The 25,360-nt window shown below is 36.1% G+C and overlaps 1 long non-coding RNA gene across 2 annotated transcripts in view; it reads left to right on the top strand.

The window, feature by feature from the left end:
* The first annotated feature begins 8,609 nt into the window (after positions 1 to 8,609).
* Positions 8,610 to 25,360, top strand: part of LOC128546998 (uncharacterized) — a 50,846-nt gene continuing 34,095 nt past the window's right edge. For both annotated transcript variants that reach the window (XR_008366250.1, XR_008366251.1), the window contains exons 1-3: positions 8,610 to 8,673; positions 13,441 to 13,605; positions 21,181 to 21,269. This is a non-coding gene — a long non-coding RNA (uncharacterized LOC128546998). The remainder of the gene's footprint in view (positions 8,674 to 13,440; positions 13,606 to 21,180; positions 21,270 to 25,360) is intronic.

Genomic DNA, 25,360 nt, shown 5'->3' with positions numbered 1-25,360 from the left:
AAAATTCTATTGCTGTGGCTTACACATTCCTTAAAATGTTACTGTTGTGGCTTATACCTTTCTTAAAATGCTTTTGCAGTGGCTGACACCTTTTCTTAGAATGTTATTGCTGTGGCTTATAACTTTCTTAAAATGCTATTGCAGGGGCTTACATCTTCCTTAAAATGCTATTGCAGGGGCTTACACTTTTCCTTAAAATGTTTTTGCAGTGGCTTACCTCTTCCCTAAAATGCTATTGCAGGGGCTTACACCTTCCTTAAAATGCAATTGCATGGGCTTACACCTTTCCTTAAAATGCTATTGCAGGGGCTTACATCTTTCCTTAAAATGTTATTGCAGTGGCTTACACCTTTCCTTAAACTGTTATTGCAGTGGCTTACACCAGTACTATCAAGTTTCATTTATCTGTATCAAATACTTTTTGAGATATGTGCCTTTATATGCACATTTTTACTAAGTCAAGGACAATAACTGGCCTGGTTGAATGGTTATATCTCAAACAAAACCCTAGATGCACAATTTCAAATGCTGAATAATGTTCCTGTAATGTTTCCTAATATGGGGTAAAATACTTTTCGAGATTCAAGAGACACAAGCTTAGGCCCTTAATATGCCTATTTTTTTTACTAATACAAGGGCCATAACTACGGACCAGCTCTGTGACTGTCTGATCCAAATTAAAATTGCTGGTGCACAATTTCCAATGCTATAACAATCCTTAGAGGTTTCACTATTTGATGACATGTTCAAATGTTTTTTGAGATATGAACAACACAAAGTTGGATGGCCAGACAAGAGCAATTTTGAGTGCCCCCAAAAAAATTGTTGGGGTTGTGGGGGGGAGAGGGGGACACAAAACTGCAGAAAAAATATCACTCTTTTCCCAGTTACAGAGCATAAACTGTTTACAGATACATCAATTTGACCGACCTTAACCTTTGAACTTAAAGACTTCCAAATGTGTGTGTGTGTTCAGTGTTTTAGCATCTTTTCAACAATTTATCAGTCATGTAAATGATGGTGTTGACATGTAGCAATGAGCACAAACCTCAGTTTTACTGTGATATCTAACTAGAATATCATGCCATTGACATGTGACATGATATCCCACCCAGTCAAATTATACTGACACTGGGCCAAGCCAATAAGCTATTTATTTATTTATTTATTTTGTTGGGTTTAACGTCGCACCAACACAATTATAGGTCATATAGCGACTTTCCAGCTTTGACTGTGGAGGAAGACCCCAGGTGCCCACCATGCATTATTTCACGAGCAGGCACCTGGGTAGAAGCACCGACCTTACGTAAGCCAGCTGGATGACATCCTCACATAAAAAATTCAAAGCCCCCGTGTAAGGCTCATTCCAACATCGATAAGGGGCAAGTGATTTGAAGTCAGCGACCTTAACCTCGGCCATGGAGGCCCCTCCAATAAGCTAAAAGTACCATATACATGTATTAAGTTTTTGGTACCGGTATGATGCAGCCAGGGAGCGAACCCACAACCTCCCACACTCAAAGTGAGCACTATACTACTAGGCTACAAGGTAGTCAAAACAATAGCGACTGAGGGGACACATGTACAAATTTTGAGGACGTTTGCTATAATGTATAATGGGCTGGTCATTGCTGTGTGCATGGGTTGCGGCTGGTGCATGGGTGGACAAGGGTATAGGTTGACTGGTGTGTTGCAGGGTGTTCAGTGGTGTGCAGGAGTGGAGAAAGGGTTAGATAAGCTTGGGCAAGAGGGTGAGGTTTGCTCATATATTGAGGAGATACATATACAGAGAGATTTTTGGCCAGCAAGGTGAGGGTTAACACATTTTTAAATGCTTGTGACCATTCACTTGTTTCTACCTACGGCTGAAGTACAAAATTGGATCATTATATAGATCTAATAATTTTAAGTGTAGCTGCTTATGTAATAAAAAAGTTTATGTCAAGCCCACCGCAACAAGTGCATTAAACTTGACATAGATTTTTATGGAAAACAATTCTTTGGCTCATGGTTGGTTATCGAACTTGGCCGAGGGCTTATGGTCAAACCAGGGCTTTTCATCCTTATTTAACAGAGGCCTATAAAAGGCCTCTTCCCAATCCAAAAATATACTATTTTTTTCCAACTGTGGCAGAGATATTTCCCAAAATGCATGCAACAGATGGTTAAGACTTTGTTTACATTTTAGTTTTTTCAGAGGAAGTGTTTGTCTGGTATCGGTTTTTTGTCACACTATAGCCTAACAGCACACAGAAACCATGTGTGACGCATTACCAGTCTATTATGTTATGTTCTATGGCCTATTTAAGTCTGTGTTTCAGGGGAGTTAAATTTGATTCGTCTTTTGGTGTTTACTTTCGGTTGATTATTTTTCCCAAAATGGACAATTATCGCACATAAATTTCCCAATTTGAAAGGTCAAGGCCTCTTCCCAATTTCCTGATGAAAAGCCCTGCAAACACATTTTGTTCAAGTTTGGTGATGATCGTATGAGAAATGTCTGACTGAGTGCCGACAAGATTTGTGACAGACAGACATACAAAAGATTTGTACACGCACAGACAGATGTAAATCAATATGTCTCCCACACCACTGTGTGGGAGACATAATTACTAACACTCCACACCTGGCATGCTGCAGAACTTGGGAAGCTTTCTGGAACTGGAGCCTCTTCTGTACCTAGTAATAAACGAACTTATAGATCCGGATCTACTCAAAATCATATCATCATCAGTTCATACAAACCTGGCGGGAATACCTAATCAAAACATAGTCTATACAAACATAGTAACATTTCCCCCATGAATACCGCCGATTATACAAGCCAGGCCGAAATTTCGATATGTAGAAAGCATTAAAAATGTAACTCGAAGTTTCAACAATAATTATGTCACCTGTCTGCTCCAATACACATATAAAGCAATGATCACGTGTTCACACATTTGCTCCACAAAGCGGGGAGGTTACACATCCACCCTTGGTAACTGCTGTACACAAGAATAGCTAAATATGTGTTTGGTTCGTTTAATCGATGTGATGTTTTTACCCTCAACACTTTTACATCCGATGAGGCTGTCATTGAACCAACTCTGCTCAGTGGCATGCATGCATTATATTTAAGCCACGCCTACTGGTATATGGTTGGTTATAGAGATATTACACTGAAAATAATGTGAAAGCTGTTACTCAAAGCTCTTATTTCTGGACTCCAATAATAAAAACTGCTCGAGGTTCCACATTTTTCAAAACCGCATTTCTAGAAAAGACTAACAGCATTTTTCATTGTTTTTAAAATACGTAAAAAGGTGCGTATTTCTGCCTGGACCAAGAATCATTGTTTGCTTGTCATGTTGCAATGGTGTTGTACATGTCATTCTGATAGACCACATTATAGTTTGTCACATGCAAACCGTATCATTTTCACGTAGCAGATCCCCAGGAATGAATAGCCATAAACACCTCCGTGCAAATGGGTACACATAACGGTACCAGTAGGCTATGTTCACTGACGTTTTGGAGGGTCGGAATAGGAGAGATCGTGTTTGTACACAAATCCGTTGTATATTCTATTTTTAGAACTGATAAGACAAAGATCGGGTGGGCAGACGCCGAGTGTCCATATTTTTTTGTTAACAGTGATGTTTTTCTAACGGCTTAAACTTTCTTAAAATAAAAATGATATCAATAATTTTTTGGTCAATGGAAAGGATATAAAACAAGCAATTTATTGATAACTTTTAATCATTATTTCGAAATAAAATGGATTAATTATGAACGCTTAACTTACAGTGTTTTTTCTAAAAGTTTGGAGCATCGCTACGCCGCTATTAAAATCATATGTCATTTAAAACGTTTAATCTTTTTCAAAAGATATTTAAATAAGAAAATTTGAACATCGTAAGTATTTCAAAACTTTTTGAATTTTTAAAATCCATAAATGAACGAAGAAGTTATTAAAAATTGAAAATTCCGATCCCATACACAAACGATGTAAAAATATTTTGTTTTACCCACCACCAGATAAACAGGTGTTGATGCGTGACGTCAGGGCGATCTCTCCTATGGGGTTTCGTCATAATTTTGCACCCCTTTTGCACAACGAGACAACGCTGGCATTTATCTCACGGGGGAGAAAGTGTTACACGGAGGATGGAGTTCTTCTGATAACCTGTCATGTTTTCTTCTGATAACTGTTACGGAGTTCCTGGAAAACGTTACAGAATTCTTTTGATATTTGTATGACAAAACAAGGAATCGGTCGACAAAATGACAATTATTTATCTTTAAAAAGAGAGAATGGGGTGTAAAACTAAAGTTTGATGATCAAGGTTGCCTATTGTTTTTATTATGCGTCAGAAAAAAAAACTGTTTAATCTAATAATCAGCGCCACTTCTTTGAAATCAAGATATCGAAATCGTTTGCTTATTCATACATATTAATCTACTTATTCACGTTTTTCATCCTCACCACGCGCAATAGCCTAATATTAGTGCAAAATTGCAAACATAAACCACTATCTAACAATTTTATTCCCGATTTTTCAAATGTTACGGAATTCAGGTGATAACTCTGAAGATGTCACAGAATTCTTAGGATAACTTTTATTACTGCCAGGGTGTTTCTGGAGCTATGTTAACAAACTTTTTAGCTAATTTTATTATTTAGAAAGGGTGTTAATCATGTGCTTACGTAAGATATTCATCCAAGGCACAGTATTGTGGTTATATAATGTATGGTATGTGTGTTTCTGAGTTCCAATGATAACTTTTATTGTTATATTTCTTTTCCTAACTAGATGTTACTTTGAAAGGAAATGTGTATGCTCATAATGATGATCTAGCTAACTATGTTGAATATTTGAAATACAGATTGTACATAAATGATGTAAAGTGTCAAACAGTTACAGAAGTATATTCTTTGTTTCATTTAATTTGCTTGGAAATTACATTGTGCATTCTATTGTAAGAAAGTGCAGAATCCTCTTACTTAACAATATTTCCAACTAAACTCAAAATGCCCTTTTATTCATATCATAGCATTTTGGCAAATGCAAAGGTAGTTTCTGGTGAAGGATTGATATAGATAGCACTTTAAAACTCACATTATTCACGCATTATGATATTCTTTAAGACAAATAGTATATGCATGTATGAGGATGACAACCCCCTTTTTGGTACGCAGTATTCAGCGCATTGAAAATTATATGCATTCTGTAAGATGTAATGACAATACCAATTAAGTTTTATCGCAGTATTTACGCCAGTCAAATTTAAATTCACCAAAGACGATCATGTCGGTCATCTACCTTGAGTCTGTGGTAAATACGCTATAGAATCATATAACTAGATAAGCAATTGAATCGCATGAGATGACAACAGCAGTAATACATAGTAATGCAAATAAACCACTTCAGAAAAATAAACAGCTTCTGCAAAATCAGCATTTAGATGTACTCTAAATAAAGATAAAGGGTTTGATTTTAATTCAGTGATCAATCCAAACGGATTCCACTAAACCGTTGTTCACGAACATTGGCACACCCATTAATAGAACGAACAATACAATTTACTGCATTTGTTACCTATTCATATTTTACTATATATATGTCATTATATTGCACATAGTTTTAAACCTTACGGAAGTCTCATATCATACATTATATAACCAAAATACTGTGCCGTGGATAAACACCTTACATTAGAACATGATTAACACCCTTTCTAAATAATAAAATTAGCTAAAAAGTACCTTAACATAGCTCAAGAAACACCCTGGCAGTAATAAAAGAATTATCCTAAGAACTCTGTGACATCTTCAGAGTTATCACCTGAACTCCGTAACATTTGAAAAGTCAGACATAAAATTGTTAGATAGTGGTTCATGTTTGTAACTTTGTACTAAAATCAGGCTATCGCGCGTGGTGAGGATGAAGAACGTGAATGAGTAGATTAATATGTATGAATAAGCAAACAATTTCGATATTTTACTCAAAATGTCTTGATTTCAAAGAAGTGGCGCTGATTATTAGACTAAACAGCCTTTTCTAATGCATAACATAAAACATTAGACAACCTTGATCATCACACTTTAGTTTTACCCCCATTCTCTCTTTCTAAAGATAAATTATTACCATTTTGTCGACCGATCCCTTGTTTTGACATACAGATATCAGAAGAACTCTGTAACGTTTTCCAGGAACTCCGTAACAGTTATCAGAAGAAAACATGACAGGTTATCAGAAGAACTCCATCCTTCGTGTAACACTTCCTCTCCCGTTTTGAAACTGACAGATGCCGCGCCGTAAAATATAAATATGAAAAGAACATTGCAGATAGCATAAAATCCAATCCCAAAAAATTCTGGAAATATGTCAGAACAAATTCAAAGTCAACATCAGGGATAAACACAATTAAAATTAATGGAGTAAAAAGCACTGATGACCTTGAAATAGCTGAAGAATTCAATAGTCACTTCACATCGGTGTTTACCTTAGAAACCGAACCCATACCAGAACCAGATAATATAGTAAATGAAGCCATCTTTGATATAGAAATAAATAGCCAAATTACTATGAAGATGATCCAAGAAGTTAACCCAGCAAAATCACAAGGACCAGATGAGATACACCCTAAAATTATATATGAATGTAAAGATACAATTTGCGGAATCTTAATAAGAATATTTAGAAAATCTTTAAGTGAAGGAAAACTGCCTAAACAATGGAAAGATGCCAACGTCGCAGCAATACATAAGAGTGGGAATAAAACTAACGTTGAAAACTATCGACCAATTAGTGTCACATCAATCTGTTGTAGAATAATGGAAAAGATCATTCGTAATGCCATAGTTCAACATATTGAAAATAGTGATCAACTGTCAAATCACCAACATGGATTCAGGAAATGCAGGTCATGCACCACTCAATTATTGGAATGTATTGAAGATTGGACTACTGCAATTGATGAGAAGTATAACGTTGATATCATTTACTTAGATTTTAAAGCGGCCTTCGATAAGGTTCCGCATAAGAGACTGTTGAAAAAAATCTGGAGTATTGGTATTAGGGGGAATCTGTATAATTGGATTAAAGACTTTCTGGACAATAGGCAACAAAGGGTTAAAGTTAATGGTTCCAGTTCCAAATGGCAGAAGGTTACAAGTGGAGTTCCTCAGGGAAGCGTGTTAGGACCAGTGCTGTTTCTAATATTTATCAATGACCTACCTGAAGTTCTAAACTGTGCGTTCAAACTTTTTGCTGATGACACCAAACTGTATTCAGTCATAAAAAGTTTTGATGATGAAGAAAGACTACAAGATAATATCTTCAATGCATGTGAATGGGCCTCGAAGTGGTAAATGTTGTTTAATGCAAAAAAAATGTAAAATGATGCACGTCGGCAATAAACCATGCAATGAATACTTTATGAAGGATAATGAAAACAAAATAGTGAAAGTTAAACAAGTGAAAGAGGAAAAAGACCTAGGAGTAATTTTTGACGACATGATGACATTTGATAAACATATAAATACCAAGGTCAATATTGCCAATAGGAACCTAGGATTGATATTCAAAAACTTTACCTTCATGAATAAAGAGATGTTTTTGCAACTTTATAAGTCACTTGTGCGCCCCCATCTCGAATATGCTTCAGTTATCTGGACACCAAGATTTAAAAAAAACAAGCTATTTTAATTGAGAACGTACAGAGAAGAGCAACAAGAATGCTGAAAGACGTTCATGGGTTAGAGTACAGTGATAGGTTGATACGATTAGGAATACCAACGCTAGAATATAGGAGATCTAGGGCAGATGTCATTGAGGTTTACAAACTTATGCACAAACTTGACATAACAGCCACTAACATGTTAACTGTCAGGGATGAAACAAATACAAGAGGCCACAATCAGAAAATATTTAAACCTAGAGCGCGAGTAAATATTAGAAGAAATGCTTTTACGCATCGTGTTGTGGACAGTTGGAACTCGCTTCCCAATAGTGTCATTGAAGCACAAACTCTAAATACATTTAAGGCTAGGTTAAATAGTCACTGGACAGGCGATTATAAGTTTCATGCCAAATGTTACAACCCGTACTAAAATTAAATGTGAAGTGATAGGTGTTTTATCATGATACAAGTGACAGACAAGTGTTTTACAGATCAGGAAAGCTATAAGAAGCTAATCATTCATCAGTGTGAATAATTTTAAATTTTAACTGTGTTGTGTAAATAAATGTACTGTGAATAATTGACTGAAAAAGAATAAAAGTGAGTGAATTACTAAATAAGAGATAAAACAACAAAAAATGAAAACTGAATATTATGCCAATATGGGAAAACAATTGCCAGAAGGGCCTAAGAAGCTAAATAGCTTAGCATCCAGAAGAGGATGTTCCGGCCTCAACGACTAAGTAAGTAAGTAAGAAAAGTGCTGTTAATTATTGCATGAAGCTATTTTGAAGAAGTATCACCGTATAACACCGCACGTTCGGTCGAATTGTTATCCTAGTGTAGCAGGTAACGGCTAGTGAAAGTATAGTCTAAAGCTAAGCAAGTGCGAATCACGTGACATTTGTTGGGAGTGAACTCGTGTTCATTCAGTAGGCAGTCAGTAAAGCACGAGGAAGGACGCAAAGCGAAGCAGCGAGGAAGGACACAAAGCGGGGAAGAAAGGTAAATATATTAAAAAAGAAATGTTTAACTACAGTTTCGCTTCTTCCTCTGCTGGGCCCTCTCTGGAGCATCATCGCAATGTAACTGTAGACAAGCTTACTAGCGTGGCTGCTTTTTAATTTCTGACTTTTGCAGTCACCGCTGCATCAGGTTTCTGCGGAGAAAGCCTAGTGTGTTGGCCTTTCTCGTCTTGTCTTCTATGTGGGCAATATCTTGTTAGACTTTTATTTGATATTCAGATTTTTTTTTTTTAAATATGCATCACTTCAAGATTTCCTCGAGAGTGATTTGGCGGGAACATTTTTTTTTCTGATGATGTGTTAGGCTTGACCACAGGGGTGTAGGGACGATTTGAGCATTGGGGCAGCGGAGGGGGTGTCCCCCTCCTATGAACGGGTTCCGGGGTGGCCCCGGGAAAATTTCGCATACAGCTAGAGTAAATGGTACAATCTGGCGACTTCTTGGGCTGCTCAGTATCTGTTGAACATACTCGTTTTTTTTCTCGAGTTTTCACCCCTAATTACAGTTTACTATGTTTAAACACTATGATGGCGGTAAGATGTTAGTCTGTTGTTAGATACAGATCGTGTCTTGCCAGTGTAAAACCAGTAATGTCTAAGTAGGGGATCGAGCACAAGACCCTGACTAAAGTGGGTAATCTAATCCTTATAGCATTTTAGTCATTAAATGGCATTATAAAGGTTAAACGCATTTCATTGTTTTCTTTGAACCATTGAGGGTTGAATGAACGGACTTCAGGTTTCTTTTTACCAAATGATTGATTTGGAAATGCAAACTTGCGAGGATGATTGGCTTTTTATATTTTTACATAGAAGCTGTAATACTTGTTAATTTAACTAGATCTGTAAAATCTATGAGTATTTTTCTACATTTTATACGTTGAATTTAATCACTGTGATCGGTGCCTTTGATTTTCAAACAAAATGTTTAAGTGTCAAAAATATTTAATTTAATATATTTTATATAAAGACATCTAAAGATCCCAATTTGTGTTTTACTCAAGATACTTTCCTTTGTCGGCAGAATTTGAGACACAACATTAATAAATTGCAAGTTTGGAGGGCGAGTCCGAGTCTGCAGGGCGTGAAAATACAGCAACCTTGGTCGTTGCGGATTATCGATTTTGTACAACACCCTGTCACCAAAGTGATCTAGCAAGGTGTCAGCGATATGACAAAATTCTGTGTACAGAATTCTGTGTAAAATTCTGTGGCCAGACGAATTATCCCCCCGTGTTCTCAAGGAACTTCATCAAGAAATCGCCCCCGTCCTTTGCCACATCTTCAATTTATCCCTAAATACAGGCATTGTCCCTCAAGACTGGAAAAAGGCAACAGTTGCACCAGTCTTTAAAAAAGGTCTCAAATCAAAACCTAGCAACTATCGACCAATCTCTCTGACCTGTATTGCGTCCAAACTCCTTGAGCACATCGTGGTTTCAAATCTTATGTCCTTCTTTGACAAACACAATATTATCAGCCAGTTCCAGCATGGTTTCGGGTCGGGTCATAGTTGCGAAACTCAGCTTATTAATTTTACCCAGGAACTTTATAGTAATTTAGAACAAGGCCAACAAACTGACGTCATCGTAATGGATTTTTCTAAGGCATTTGACAAAGTTGACCATTTGAGGCTAATTTACAAGTTACAATCCCTAGGTGTTAGTCCCCAAATAACTAATTGGGTCAAATCCTTCCTCTCTAATCGTACCCGGAAGGTCGCAGTTGAAGGTCACCTGTCCAGCGAACTTCCAGTCCTGTCTGGAGTTCCACAGGGGTCTGTCCTTGGGCCTTGCCTTTTCCTTGTATACATTAACGACCTGCCTGACTCAGTCAAATGTAAAACCCGTATGTTTGCAGATGACACCATCGTTTACCTCACTGTCAAATCAAATAATGATAGCATAGCCCTTCAAGAAGATCTCCATAAATTAGAAACATGGGAAAGAGTCTGGCAAATGGAATTTAACCCCGACAAATGTGAAGTCCTTAGAGTAAGTAGGAAGAGAAATCCCTTTATATATCCCTACAGGTTACATAATACAGAGTTAAAGTCCACCTCATCAGCTAAATACCTAGGAGTAACTATCTCCAATGACTTGAACTGGTCACAACACATAGAAAACATAACTTCTAAGGCAACCTCTTCCCTTCGATTTATTCAGAGAAATGTCAAGACAGATAACATAAAGGTCAAAGAAGCTGCATGCACCACCTATGTCCGCCCACAGCTAGAATACTGTTCAACTGTGTGGCATCCCTGGCAGAAAACCCTCATCCATAAACTTGAACGAGTCCAAAGGTCAGCAGCTAGGTATGTTATGAATGATTACAACTATACAAGCAGTGTAACTGAAATGTTGAAATCCTTAGAATGGAAAACTCTCCAGTACCGTAGGTTAAACTGTTCATTACTTTTGTTTTACAAAGTAAGGACCCAGACCGTTGCTATTGACCAAGGTTACTTGTCCCCCATTAGAAACCTGAACTACTTGATCCCTTATTCCAGCACTCAATACTTTGCTAACTCTTATTTCCCTAGAACCATCCGTCTCTGGAACTCCCTCCCCACATCAGTCAAAGCTAGCCCCAGCCTCAGTATCTTTACAGAGAGGCTGGCGGCGGTCACTATGTAATTCTTCCATTCTGTCCTATTTTAACTGTAGCATACTGTCCTTTTATCTTTTACTTTTAATACTGTAATATACTAAATTTCTTTAACAACTGTTTCTCTGACAGCGCCGACCAGTCATAATCGGAAATCGATTGTTGGTTGTAACAATGTAGATGTAGATGTAGATGTATCAGTCGCCAATTATATTTTCTAGCCTTTAAAAAAAACGAGTTCGGCATTTTGCCGCTCCTCAAAATATTGGGGCGGCAGGTGCCGCCCCAGTTCCTAAGCTCTTGAACCAGTTACATGAGGTGAAGGTTGATGGTGGCGGAGGTGGTTTTGGGAGAAAATATTTTAATTAGCAAAGTGTTTGATCAAGTTTTTTTTTAATAAGTTTTATAAATTATTTAAGGCATCGCCACAGTCACAACTCAATATCAGTTCATATTTTCAGGCAAAGTATTTTTCATTTAAATTGCACTAAAGCCTTAACAGTTGGTCAAATTATCATCAACATAGAAGCATATGATGATTTATAGTACATATGCCGCTTATGAAATGTTTGAGTCTTGTTTGGACAGAAAGTTTTATATTGAAATCTTACATGCAGCCAAACTCCAATATAAAAAATATTACAAAGAAAAAATTTAGTTCATTTTAAAGTACAATATGTATACTGCAAACTCTTACGAAATTTTGTCAAAATTATTCCTGGTTATTGCATTAGACACAAAAAGACAACCCCATGCAAATTTAATTTAAAATGTTGTTTGTACATGCATTACTGACCACAGCTAGCCAGGTAAACCTATACACAATGTCCTATAATATCACCTGTTTATATACAGGTAATAATGCAGATATTGATTTAAAAGTCTAGATATCTCAACATTAAAGGTAATATTTTTGCTTCTGGGACTACAGTTCGAATAGTTGAGCATTGGCTGCCTTACCTACACGTGCTCTTGTTTAAGATTTTCTTAAGTTCCATGTACTTGGTGCTGCAGATAGTTCTACCATTAAAGTCATTGATAGATATTTAATCCTCAGTTATAACTTGCTTATTACTGGAAGAACATACTTATGTCAATGCAAAAAAAGTCGTCAAATACATGCATATTGTATGACATAAGAAAATGTAATAAAAGTGTAATAAAATAAATTCAGATTCTCTGGTGTTTCCGGTCAATAACTTTTGTTTCGGTAAAGATATTTGAATAAAACTTGGTATGTATGTAGCTTATATCAAGACAAAGGCTGGGATTGATTTTGGGGTTTCTGGGTTCAAGGTCAAGGTCACGGTCACTGTTACTTAAAATAGAAAAAGGGTTTCCGGTCAATAACTTTTATTTCGGTAAAGATATTTGAATAAAAATTGGTATGTATGTAGCTTATATCAAGACAAAGGCTGGGATTGATTTTGGGGTTTCTTGGGTCAAGGTCAAGGTCACTGTTACTTAAAATAGAAAAAGGGTTTCCAGTCAATAACTTTTGTTTAGGTGAAGATATTTGAATAAAACTTGGTGTGTATGTAGCTTATATCAAGACAAAGGCTGGGATTGATTTTGGGGTTTCTGGGGTCAAGGTCAAGGTCACTGTTACTTAAAATAGAAAAAGGGTTTCGGGTCAATAACTTAACTTAGGAATGAGCTATCATGATGAAACTTGGTGTTTAGAAAACTTATATAAAGTTGTAGCTTGGGATTGATTTTGGGGTTTCTGGGATCAAGGTCAAGGTCATTGTTACTAAAAATAGGGTTAGGGTTTGGGTTGTGCTTTAAAGTGGTGCACTGTGATTCAGTATACTTTTTTATTCTTATGAAAAGTGTTGAAAAACCTGGTTTCGTGGCATTGCTGCGTTTCTTGTTTTAAGCTTAAATTTAGATACATGTACAATGTTATTTCTAGAATATTGCACATTGTATATAAAACCAAGAAAAACTCTAGTATTTACTGTGAAAATTGACATGCAATAGAATGAAATGATTAAACACTAAGTTTTTAACTGTCTAGGTATTTCATTCTTGCTCATACAGGTGTATACATAGATGCAAGGTAGGATTATTTGTGTCGCTGATTAATCTCTAGTACAATATCTAAGCAATGTTGAGAACAATAAACAATTTATTTCAGGCTGACGAGTCTGTTTGGTGATCTACACCTTCTTCATAACCAAAGTTTGTTCTGATGTCTGCCATCATTCCAGCTGACTCACACAGTGGTGAACTTTATAACAGCTGTCAGAATGGGAACCAGAACAATTACCTCAGTGAAAGCCAAAACATTTTCATTGTTTAAGTGAGTACATGTAGATTAGTTTGGACAGAATCTGTATGCTTTTTTAGCGATGGTATGTAAAAAAGTCGAATGTCTTCACAATTTTTTTTTTCAGTCTAAAATGATAGCTAAGTTTAAACAATCTAAATGCACCAGTTTCCTAGATATATTTGTTTTTCTTCTATTTGATATTTAAAAAATGAGCTTCTACAAACATGACAGCCCCTGTATTTGTACAATAGTACTAAATATGTAATCAAGCAGCAGTTTCAGGCTGGTTGGATATAGCGGAAGGAGAATCCTTAATTTATAGCTCAACTATTGGGAGTATAAGGAGAGCTATCCTACTCACCCCTGTGTCAGTGTCTGCGTCTTTCCACGTCCCCACCTTGTTTAAAGTTTCTTTCACACTTTCTCTTTTTTTCACCTTATCTCTCTAATTACTTGATGGATTTGCTTTAAATTTAAAATAGTTATTCCTCACCAACACCCACATCATCTGGCATAAGAGCCATAACACACCAATATTTCATGATTTATCCCTCCTTTTTACTTAGAATTTCAGGTTAAAGTTTTGGTGCACTTTCACTCTCTCCGAGTTATCACACTACAGATTTGATTCAAATTCAAAATAGTTGTGCCACATCATCAGCCACATCATATGACACAAGGTGCACAGCTCTGGCACCGATTTTTCATGAATTAAGCCCCCTTTTTAGCTCACCTGTCACTATGTCACATAGTGACAAGGTGAGCTTTTGTGATCACCCTTCGTCAGTCGTCTGTGCGTCCGTCAGTCCGTCAACAATTTCTTGTCTGCACGATAGAGGTTTCATTTATGATTTTATTTTAACCAAACTTGCACACAACTTGTATCACCATAAGATCTTGGTTCCTTTCTTGAATTGGCCAGATCCCGTAATGGGTTCCAGAGTTATGGCCCCTGAAAGGGCCAAAACTAGCTATTTTGACCTTGTCTGCACAATAGCCGCTTCATTTATGATTTGATTTTTACCAAACTTGCACACAACTTGTATCATCATAAGATCTTGGTTCCTTTCTTGAACTGGCCAGATTCCATTATGGGTTCCAGAGTGATGGCCCCTGAAAGGGTCAGAATTAGCTATTTTGACCTTGTCTGCACAATAGCAGCTTCATTTATGATTTTATTTTAACCAAACTTGCACACAACTTGTATCACCTTAAGATCTTGGTTCCTTTCTTGAACTGGCCAGATTCCATTTTGGGTTCCAGAGTGATGGCCCCTGAAAGGGCCAGAATTAGCTATTTTGACCTTGTCTGCACAATAGCAGCTTCATTTATGATTTGAATTTAATCAAACTTGCAAAAAACTTGTGTCACCATAAGATCTCATTTCCTTTCTTGAACCGGCCAGATCCCGTAATGGGCTCAAGAGTTATGGCCCCTGAAAGGCCCAAAATTAGCTATTTTGACCTTGTCTGTACAACAGCAGCTTCATTTATGATTTTATTTTAACCAAACTTGCACACAACTTGTATCACCACAAGATCTTGGTTCCTTTCTTGAACTGGCCAGATTCCATCATGGGTTCCAGAGTTATGGCCCCTTGAAGGTCCAAAATTTGCTATTTTGGCTTTTGCAACCAAATAGAGACTTCATTTATGGTTTGATTTGATACAAACTTCCAAAATGTCTTCAACAACAATAAATCTTTGATTCCATGACAAATCTGCCAGCTCCAGTCGTAGGTTCCAGAGTTATTTTATATCTGATTACCTCCCCTGATTGTAATCAAAATGGATTTATATAACTTATAGGACTTATTTGAAATTTCAGTATTGTCATTAATTGGACTGAGACAATCAGGGTAGATAACTATGGACTGATTTTATGTCAAATTATCTCCCTTTATTTCAAATTTAAATGGGTATATATCCGTAACTAATGAAGATACTTATCTGAAATTTCATTTATGTCCACAGATGGACTTGGACAATCAGTGAAGATACACATTGACTGAATTTATGACAAATTACCTCCCTTTATTTTTTTATCTAAATGAATTCATACACCTACGCAGCTTCTAAAGTGATTGGTTTGAAATATTATTTATGTCTTTCATGGTAAGAAATAGTCATATTAGATAACTCTTAACTGAACAGTTTTCGATATGAATACTTTACTAATATATTGTTGTATAGGCTTATACTTAGTATCTTCTACATGAATATACCAATGCATGATTACCTGCCCTGATTTTAATAAAAATGGATTTATCTCGGTAAATGTTTATAGAACTCATTTGAAATTTCATTACTGTCTTTAGTTGGACTGAGGCAATCAGGGTAGATAGTATGGAATAATTTTATGTCGAATTAACTCACTTTATTTCGAATTAAAGTGGGTGTATCTCAGTAACCAATGAAGATACTGATTTGAAATGTCATTGTGCTATCAGATGGACTTGGACAATCAGGGTAGATAACTTTTGACTGAATTTATGACGAATTACCTCCCTTTATTTTATGTGAACGAATGTATATCAGCAGCATCTAATGAGATTGGTTTTAAATGTTATTCAATGTTAGTACAAAAATGCAGCATTTGAGCCTAGGACCCTTAAACTGATATGGAAATTGGCCCTGACTAGGTCAAAAGGGACTGTTACTAGAAAATGTTTATCCTGATGATATTTAATGTGTATGCCTATGTGCTCTATGTCCAAACTTGAATGGTACTCAGGTGAGCGGGTTAAAAGTTTTAGTGCACTTTCTCTCTATCTCAGTTATGACTAAACAGATTTGATTCAGACTTGAAATATTTCTTCCATATCATCAACCAACTCGTATGACTTGAGGTTCATAACTTTGGCACAATTTTTTTATGAATTATGCCCCTTTCTTCATAGAATTTCAGGTTAAAGTTTTGGTGCACTTTCACTCTATCTTTATTACTGAATGGATTTGATTCAAACTTGAAACATTTTTTCAACATCATCACCCACATCATATGACACAAGGTGCATAACTCTGGCACCAATTTTTAGCTCAACTATTCAAAGAATAATGGAACTATTGGACTCACCTGTGTGTGGCTTCCCGATTTGGTTAAGTTCTTGTATGTAAGCTGGTATCTCAGTAACCGCTTGTGGGAATGGATTGAAACTTCACACACATAGTTACTGTAATAAACTGATTTACATTGCACAGGTTCCATAACTCTATTTTGCTTCTTTACAAAATAATGCCCCTTTTTCGACTTAGAAATGTTTGGTTAAGGTATTGTATGTAAGCTGATATCTCAGTACTCACTAATGGGAATGGATTGAAACTTCACACATTTGTTCACTGTCGTGATTTTTGTGATTGCCCGTTGTCTGTCCGTCCGTTCACAATTTCTTGTGAACACTATAGAGACCACATTTTGCAAGCAATTTTGATCAAACTTGTACAAAACATGTATTGGCATGATATCTCAGTTCCTTTTGAAAACTGGCCAGATTCCATCATGGTTTCTAGAGTTATTGCCCTTTAAAGGACCAGAAATTTTTTTGCATGCGTGCGTCAACAATTTCTTGTCTGCACGAGATTGGTTTCATTTATGATTTTAATTTAACCAGACTTGCACAGAACTTGTATCACCAGAAAGGTTCCAGAGTTATGGCCCCTGAAAGGGCCAGAATCAGCTATTTTTACCTTGTCTGCACAAAAGCAGTTTCATTTATTATTTTATTAGTCCCCTACTGGTTGAAAACCAGTTTCGAGGACTATAGGAATGCGCTTTTCCGTCATTCTGTCATTCCGTCTGTCCGTAATTTCGTGTCCGGGCCATAACTCCTTTATCCATGAAGGAATTTTAATATTACTTGGCACAAATGTTCTCCATGATGAGACAACATGTCATGTGCAAAACACGGACCCCTAGCTTAAAGGTCAAGGTCACAGTTGGAGGTCAAATGTCAACAGGGCTTTTTTGCCTGTCCGGTCCATAACTCTCCCATCCATGAAGGGATTTTAATATCACTTGGCACAATTGTACCTCATAATAAGACGATGTGTCATGCAGAACTTTCAGACCCCTAGCTCAAAGGTCAAGGTCACACTTAGCAGTCAAATGTTAACATGGCATGAACAGGGTCTGTTTCGTGTCTGGTCCATAACTCTTACATCCATGAAGGGATTTCAATATTGCTTGGCACAGATGTTCCCCATGATGAGAAAACATGTCATGCTTAAAACCCAGACCCTTAGCTCATAGGTCAAGGTCACAATTGGAAGCCAAAGATCAATAGGGATTTTTAGCTCGACTATTCATAGAATAGTGAGCTATTGCACTCGCCCATGCGTCGGCGTCGGCGTCCGCGTCCGTGTCCCGATTTTGGTTAAGGTTTTGTATGTAAGCTGGTATCTCAGTAACCACTTGTGGGAACGGATTGAAACTTCACACACTTATTCACTGTGACAAACTGACTTACATTGCACAGGTTCCATAACTCTATTTTGCTTTATTACAAAATTATGCCCCTTTTTCGACTTAGAAATTTTTGGTTAAGGTTTTGTATGTAAGCTGGTAACTCAGTAACCACTTGTGGGAATGGATTGAAACTTCACACACTTATTCACTGTGATGAACTGATCTACATTGCAAAGGTTCCATAACTCTATTTTGCTTTTTTACAAAATTATGCCCCTTTTTCGACTTAGAAATTTTTGGTTAAGGTTTTGTATTTAAGCTGGTATCTCAGTACTTACTAATGGGAATGGATTGAAACTTCACATACTTGTTCACTATCATGATCTGACATGCACTAAGCAAGTCCCATAACTCTACTCTCTTTTTTTTCAAAATTATGCCCCTTTTTCGACTTAGCAGTTTTTGGTTAAATTTTGTATGTAATCTGATATCTCAGTATCCACTAATTGGAATGGATTGAAACTTCACACACTTGTTCACTGTCATGATCTAACATGCACTGTGAAGGTTCCATAACTCTACTTGGCATTTTTACAAAATTATGCCCCTTTGACTTAGCAGTTTTTTGTTAAGTTTTTGTATGTAAGCTGGTATCTCAGTATCCACAAATTGGAAAGGATTGAAACTTCACACACTTGTTCACTGTCATGATATGACATGCAGTACAGAGGTTCAATACCTCTACTTTGCATTTTACAAAATTATGCCCCTTTTTCAACTTTTGTATTCATTCAATTGACAAGGCTGTTGAATAGTCGAGCGTTGCTGTCCTCCGACAGCTCTTGTTTACTGTCCGGTCCAGAACTCTGTTATCCATGAAGGGATTACAATATTACTTGGCATAAATGTTCCCCATTATGAGACAACGTGTCATGCGCAACACCCAGAACCCTAGCTTAAAGGTCAAGGTCATGCTTTGAGATCAAAGGTCAATAGGATTTTTTTCCTGTTCGGTCTATAACTTTAATATGCAAAAAGGATTTAAATATCAGTTGGCACAAACATTCCCCTGGATGAGACAACATGTTGTGCGCAAAGCCCTGGCCCTAGGTCTAAGGTCAAGGTCATACTTAGTGGTCAAAGGTCAAATTCAAGAATGAAATTGTCTGGGGCATTTCTCCTTTATGCATGGAGGGATTTTAATGTAACTTGGCATAACCGTGAGAAGAATTGTTATGCGCCAGAACTAGATCCCTAGGTCTAAAGTCAAGGTCATACTTAGAGGTCAAAGTTCAAATTCAAAAATTTCTTCTTCATGCATGGAGGGATTTTTTTATGTAACTTGGCACAAATGTTCACCACCATGAGGCACACTTTTTTTTTGAATTACGTCGCTTTGTTGTTACTATAAATAGATAATATTGTAACTTTTTTATTACTGGCCGTAGGGAAAAATCGAGACGACTTTTTCTGTGGTACATCATGCATGGTACATCCAATTTTTAGGTGTATTTTAACACTATCTGTACCTTGTAAGATTTTTTTTGTTCTTTTTGGTTAAATGTCTTGTTAAATGTTCCCTTTGTTGTTCCTGTCCTTTGGACTTGGATATTTTTTTGGAGGACTTAGATTTATTTTTAATTTCTTCCCTTTGTTGTTATGAAATTTTTATCTGGGTCATGTGGGGTCAGAAACTAGGTCATCGGGTCAAATCAGAGAGCAAGTAGGGGGCACATTTTTTATTCTGTCTTCATAAATTTTAGTCAGAGTGTTTATCATGAAGTCTTGGACAAGATCTTATCTAAGTCACATGGGGTAAAAAATAGGTCAATAGGTCAAATCAAAGAAAATGCTTGTTTACACTCAAGAGGCCATGTTTTTTGGTTCAGTCTTATTGAAAATTGGTCATAATATTTGTCTCTGTGTAATCACTAGGTAAAACATGTTTATACTGTTATGGTGTGTAACACAGGTGAGTTACCTAGGGCCATCTTGGCCCTCTTGTTTAGTTAGATTTTTAGATGTAAGATGGTATCTTAGTACCCACTAAAAGAAATGGATTTTAACTTTACGCACTTGTCCACTATCACAAGCTGATAAGCACTGTGCAGGTTCCATAACCCTGTTTTACATTTTTACTCTGATTGAATTTTGACAGAATTATGCCCTTTTTAGCTCAACTATTCAAATAATAGTAGAGCTATTGGACTCACCCATGTGTCGGCGTCCGCGTCCCGATTTGGTTAAGGTTTTGTATGTAAGCTGGTATCTCAGTACCCACTAATGGGAATGGATTGAAACTTCACACACTTGTTCACTGTCATGATCTGACTTGCTCTGTGTAGGTCCCATAACTCTACTTTGCATTTTTGTCAAAATTATGCCCCCTTTTCGACTTAGCAGTTTTTGGTTAACGTTTTGTATGTAAGCTGGTATTTCAGTAGCCACTTATGGGAAAGGATTGAAACTTCATGCACTTGTTCACTTTATGAGCTGATAAGCTCTGTGAAGGTTCCATAACCCTTTTCCCCATTTTAACAAAATTGTGCCCCTTTTATCGACTTTTGTATTCATTCAATTGACAAGGCTGTTGAATAGTCGAGCGTTGCTGTCCTCCGACAGCTCTTGTTTAACTTAGAATTTTTTGATAAAATTTTTGATAAAGTCAAATATCTCTATTAAAGTTTTTGACTAGAAACTTGAAATAGTTATTTACTATCAAAGTCTACACCAGGAACAATCACCATTACTTTGATTTGAATTTTGACAGATTTATGTCTCTTTTTAACTTGGAATTTATTTTTTACTGGCAAAGCTCTAATTCAGAGTCAAGCACTGAGAAAAGTTGAGCGCTCTGTCTTACGGATAGCTCTTGTTGACTTTTGTATTTATTCAATTGACAAGGCTGTTGAATATTTGAGCATTGCTGCCCGCCAACAGCTCTTGTTAATGAATTATGTCCCCTTTTACTTCGCATTAAGGTTAATTTTGATGCATTTTCGCTATATTATAGTTATTAGTTATTACTAAATAGATTTGATTAAAACTTGACGTAGTTGTTCTACAACATCACCCACACCATACGGCACAAGGTGCATAACTCTTGCACCAATATTTTATGAATTAATGACTGTTGCATTGCTAATTTTGTATAGAACATTATTGTAAATTTACTTACTACTGTATACCTTTATTCTACAGCTAACCAATGCTAATCATGTGACACTTGTTCAGAGTGCATAGACTGTTGGTAAAGGACCAAAAAAACGAACACAAAGCAAGGAAGGAAGGTAAAATAATTTAAAAAAAGAATGTTTAAATAGAGTTTTGCTTTTTTAGACTTGTATTTGTTGTTCAGATTGTTTTTTCTAGATTTTCTTCAGAGAGATTTGCCGATAAGTAATTTTTCTGATAAAGTGCAGTGGTCATGTTGTGTAAAGCTTGAACCAGTTTTCTGTAAAATCTATGGTTATTTGCTAGGTCGTATGTCTATCTAATTTCATGTGGGTGATAGCTTTGACATGCATGAGCAATATTTCTTTATATTTGACAGATTTATTTGCCTATAGAGCACAAGCTGCAGGCTCCTAATTCAAAGGTTATGGTCACACTTTAGGGTATCAAAGGGAATACAGCATGTCCAAACTGCAACATTGACATGCATGGATCAGTCTTCATATTATTTCTTAAAAGTCAAGGTCACATTTAAGGGTTAAAGTCCATGTAAGGTCTTCTCAGGGCCATAACTGTTTGCCACAGTGAAAATGTGTTTGGAGTAAGATGCAGGCTTCTATCTCAAAGGTCAAGGTTTCATTAATAAAGCGGTCAAAGGTCATGTTAAATCTTTTCTGAGCTGTAACTTTGACATGCAAGGAGCAGTCTTTTTTTTTAAATTGGTGTAATATTTTTGTCTCAACAAATAAATAGTGTGCCCTTTTGGCTTGAAAATTCTAGTTTCATCCTAGATACCAGTACTTACATTAAAGAATTGTATGAATTAAATAAGAGTTCATAAAAAAATAAAAAATATAAGAGGAGAAGATAAACTTGTAAATAATCAATTCAGAGTTATGGTTCTTGCATATTGCATTTCTTCTCATTGCCATCTGTCAATATATTCAGTGTAATTTGAGTTATGTTTAGTACATTAAAATTGCCATCACACAAAGGGGAGATGAAACTGTACATACCCTAAAATTCAGTTATGGTTCATGGTCTTTGCACTATGGACCATCATTCTATTTGTCACATAAAAAAGGTGGTCATTGATTTGTATGGTTTTGCTGTTTTAATATTTCAATTTGCAAGTAGTAGTTTATGTAGGCTATATATTTTGAAGATTGTCAAGAAATATAATACATAAAACGGTTTGGTTTACTATTAATATTGATACATTTGGATGTGGTAACCATTAAAAGGGCCATAACTCAGTTATTTTTACATAGCACATGTATATGCTGATTATATGCTCAAGTTTGTTGATAAATAAGTTTTGATTTGTTTGGGTGAGGTCATGAAATGGGTTATCTGGAAAGCAAATTGCAAAATTTTTAATTTGCCAGAGAAATGAACCAGTATCCTCACAATAAATTAATTGGGGAAAACATATCAGTGCTTTAAACCAGTGTACTCTAAATAGTCGTTGTCTTGATTTGCAATTGACCTGAACCAGTGTACTTTGAAATATTAATTTTGGAAAAACATTTGAATGTTGTTGAACAAATATCTTAATAGATTTAGATGTTATTTTGATTTGCACTAGATCTGAACTAGTATCCTCCAAAACTTAATTGGGGAAACCACATCAGGTCTAAACAAGTACTCTCTCAGTATTCAACTTGGTTTACAATAGATTTGAACCAGTATCCTCCAAAAGTCAATTGGGGAAACCATGTCAGGTCTTGACCAATGTCCTCTCAATATTCAAGATGGTTTACACTATATTTGAACAAGTATCCTCTAAAAGTTAATTGGGAAAATGTATCAGGTCTAAACCAGTATGCTCCCAATAGTCAACTTGGTTTACAATAGATTTGAACCAGTATCCCCTAAAAGTTAATTGGGAAAACCATGTCGGGTCTCAACCACTATTCTCTCATTAGACAACTTGGTTTACAATAGATTTGAACCAGTATCCTTTAAAAGTTAATTGGGGAAACCATGTCAGGTCTTAACCAATGTCCTCTCAATAGTCAAGTTGGTTTACACTATATTTGCTAAGTTAATTGGGAAAAGTATGTCAGGCTCGGAGCCAGCCAATATCACTATTGAAATCATTTACTTGCATGGTAGGGCTCTGAACAAGTTAATTTCCTTTGAACAACATTGTCTTAACTGGGAACAGATTTTTGGGTTCCAGTTCTAAAAAGCCATTGTCATGATTTGAAGAAGATTGATTGGCTCTCTGCAACTGGTATGTTTTGGCATTAATCTTTCTGTATTAAAACACTTTATAGCACATTTAAGCCTAATTAAATTGCTCTTATTCTGTTTAGCTTAAATAAAAATAATATTTTGTAAAAAATTCAACAACTTAGTAAAATTTGAGGCAGGCTTTTTGCATAATGTACGTCTGCTGTTACATTATCTTTTTATGGTTTCACAATTTTCTAAGTTCATTATACTACAATTTTGACCTGGGACTTTATGTTCTTCCTTCCCTTTGCATCCTTCCCTTGCACTGTTCTCCTGCATTGTTCAGCATCCCAGCATGCACCTTGCACTATGCTTGCCACTTCCTCATAAAGTTCCAAGTCAAATTTAGTATAATGTACCATCAGATTTTGACTATTTTCATGGTCTCATATAATCGCACTGTTAATATCTCCAAAACATTTAGTGTAATTTAAATGAAATGTTCAGCATGATGTTATGTTATGGAAAACAGTCAGTCTGAGGTCAGTACATCAAATGTCAAGGTCACCAGTATTACACATTAAAAGGACTGTAATACTTATTTTGTGTCTCAGCTATATTTAAACTTTTAAACTATCCAGTGGATTTCTATGAAACTTTTATCAAAAGTTAAGCATAATGAGATGCTATGTTGAGAGTCAATTCTGTCCCTCAAAGATTAGGTCACAGACAATGGCACTTTTCCTCCAGATTGTTCATTCAGAAATAACTTTTAAGATTTCAAGGGATTTCAACGAATCATTATCACATGGTCCAATTTTGAAAATCCTGGTTACCAAGTTTGGGCTGACAAGCATGGTCAATCTGGGTTGTAGTTAAAATTGATATTTATTCACTAAACTTAAGTTTAGCCCTAGCTTGGGATTGTATTGAGGCAGTTGGGGTCACTGAATACAGTTTTCTGCCAGTTGTGATAATTGAATTTGGTTAAAACAGTGGGGCGCTAGTTTAACCGCATCAAATGGGGTTTCAGGTCAATAATTTAGTTGTCACCAAACATGGTGTGTAGCAAGTTTGAAATTATGGATTAGATATTGCAATGGAACTTGATAGAAGACTTTTGAGGAGAAAAGGCTTAAGACTAGGGGGTCTCCAGGCCAAATGAGGTCAAGGTCACCATTACTAAACAGCTGTTGTCACCAAACTTAGTGTATAGCAAGTTTATAAGCTTATACAGTTTGTATTAAAGGCTACTGGAGTCAGGTCACTGGTACTAAGAGTAGAAAACAGTTTCTGGTCAATAATTACCCAAGATAAACTGGCAAAGAGGTACTGGTTAAAGATCTATGAATAAACCATGGTGTCAGAATCATTTACTTTTGGCAAGAATATCATTTAAAAGGGACTGGATTCTTCATATAACATGAAAGGGCTCTAGTGGTGTCAGAGTATTAAATACTTTTTGTCAAATTTCTTTACATACATTTTTACATCAGTTGCGAGGAAGCGCTTCTGATTCAGGTTTAAATTGCATTTAGTGACAATATCATTTCGGTGGCATTTCTAATATTTCAACTGCTTTTATAGCTGGTATGGGGAAATTGTAAAGAAACATGTGTATGTTAGATAATGTATTTTTTGTTATCAGTATTAGAAGTTAAATAGAAAAGCAATACAGTTTTGATCAAAATGCCACCAATCTTTCAAAAGCACTGAAAAAAATCATTGACAAGGGAAATAAGTGGAATGGCTGCTGGTTCATGTAACTGCATTTAAAGACACCTTCATTCTTTTCTATGTCAAGATGTGAGCTGTATTACAGGTCATTTTTCAGCTGATAAACACAATTTAAAAAAGCCATATTTTTCCTGAATTGAGTCAAACATTCTTATGGTGTTGATCATCTTTCAAAAATACTTGCAGCTGGTTATAATAGCTTGCTATGGATTAATGTCAGAACAGTTTAAGTGTCAAACAATTTTGATGTGAAGCTTATCTGTTTGGAATATCATAGGACTGGGTTAAG

Source organism: Mercenaria mercenaria, chromosome 11, assembly GCF_021730395.1.
Source record: "Mercenaria mercenaria strain notata chromosome 11, MADL_Memer_1, whole genome shotgun sequence".
NCBI classification, from domain to species: Eukaryota; Metazoa; Mollusca; class Bivalvia; order Venerida; family Veneridae; genus Mercenaria; species Mercenaria mercenaria.
Note: the sequence above shows the minus strand (reverse complement) of the source record. Positions and strands in the feature narration are given on the sequence as shown.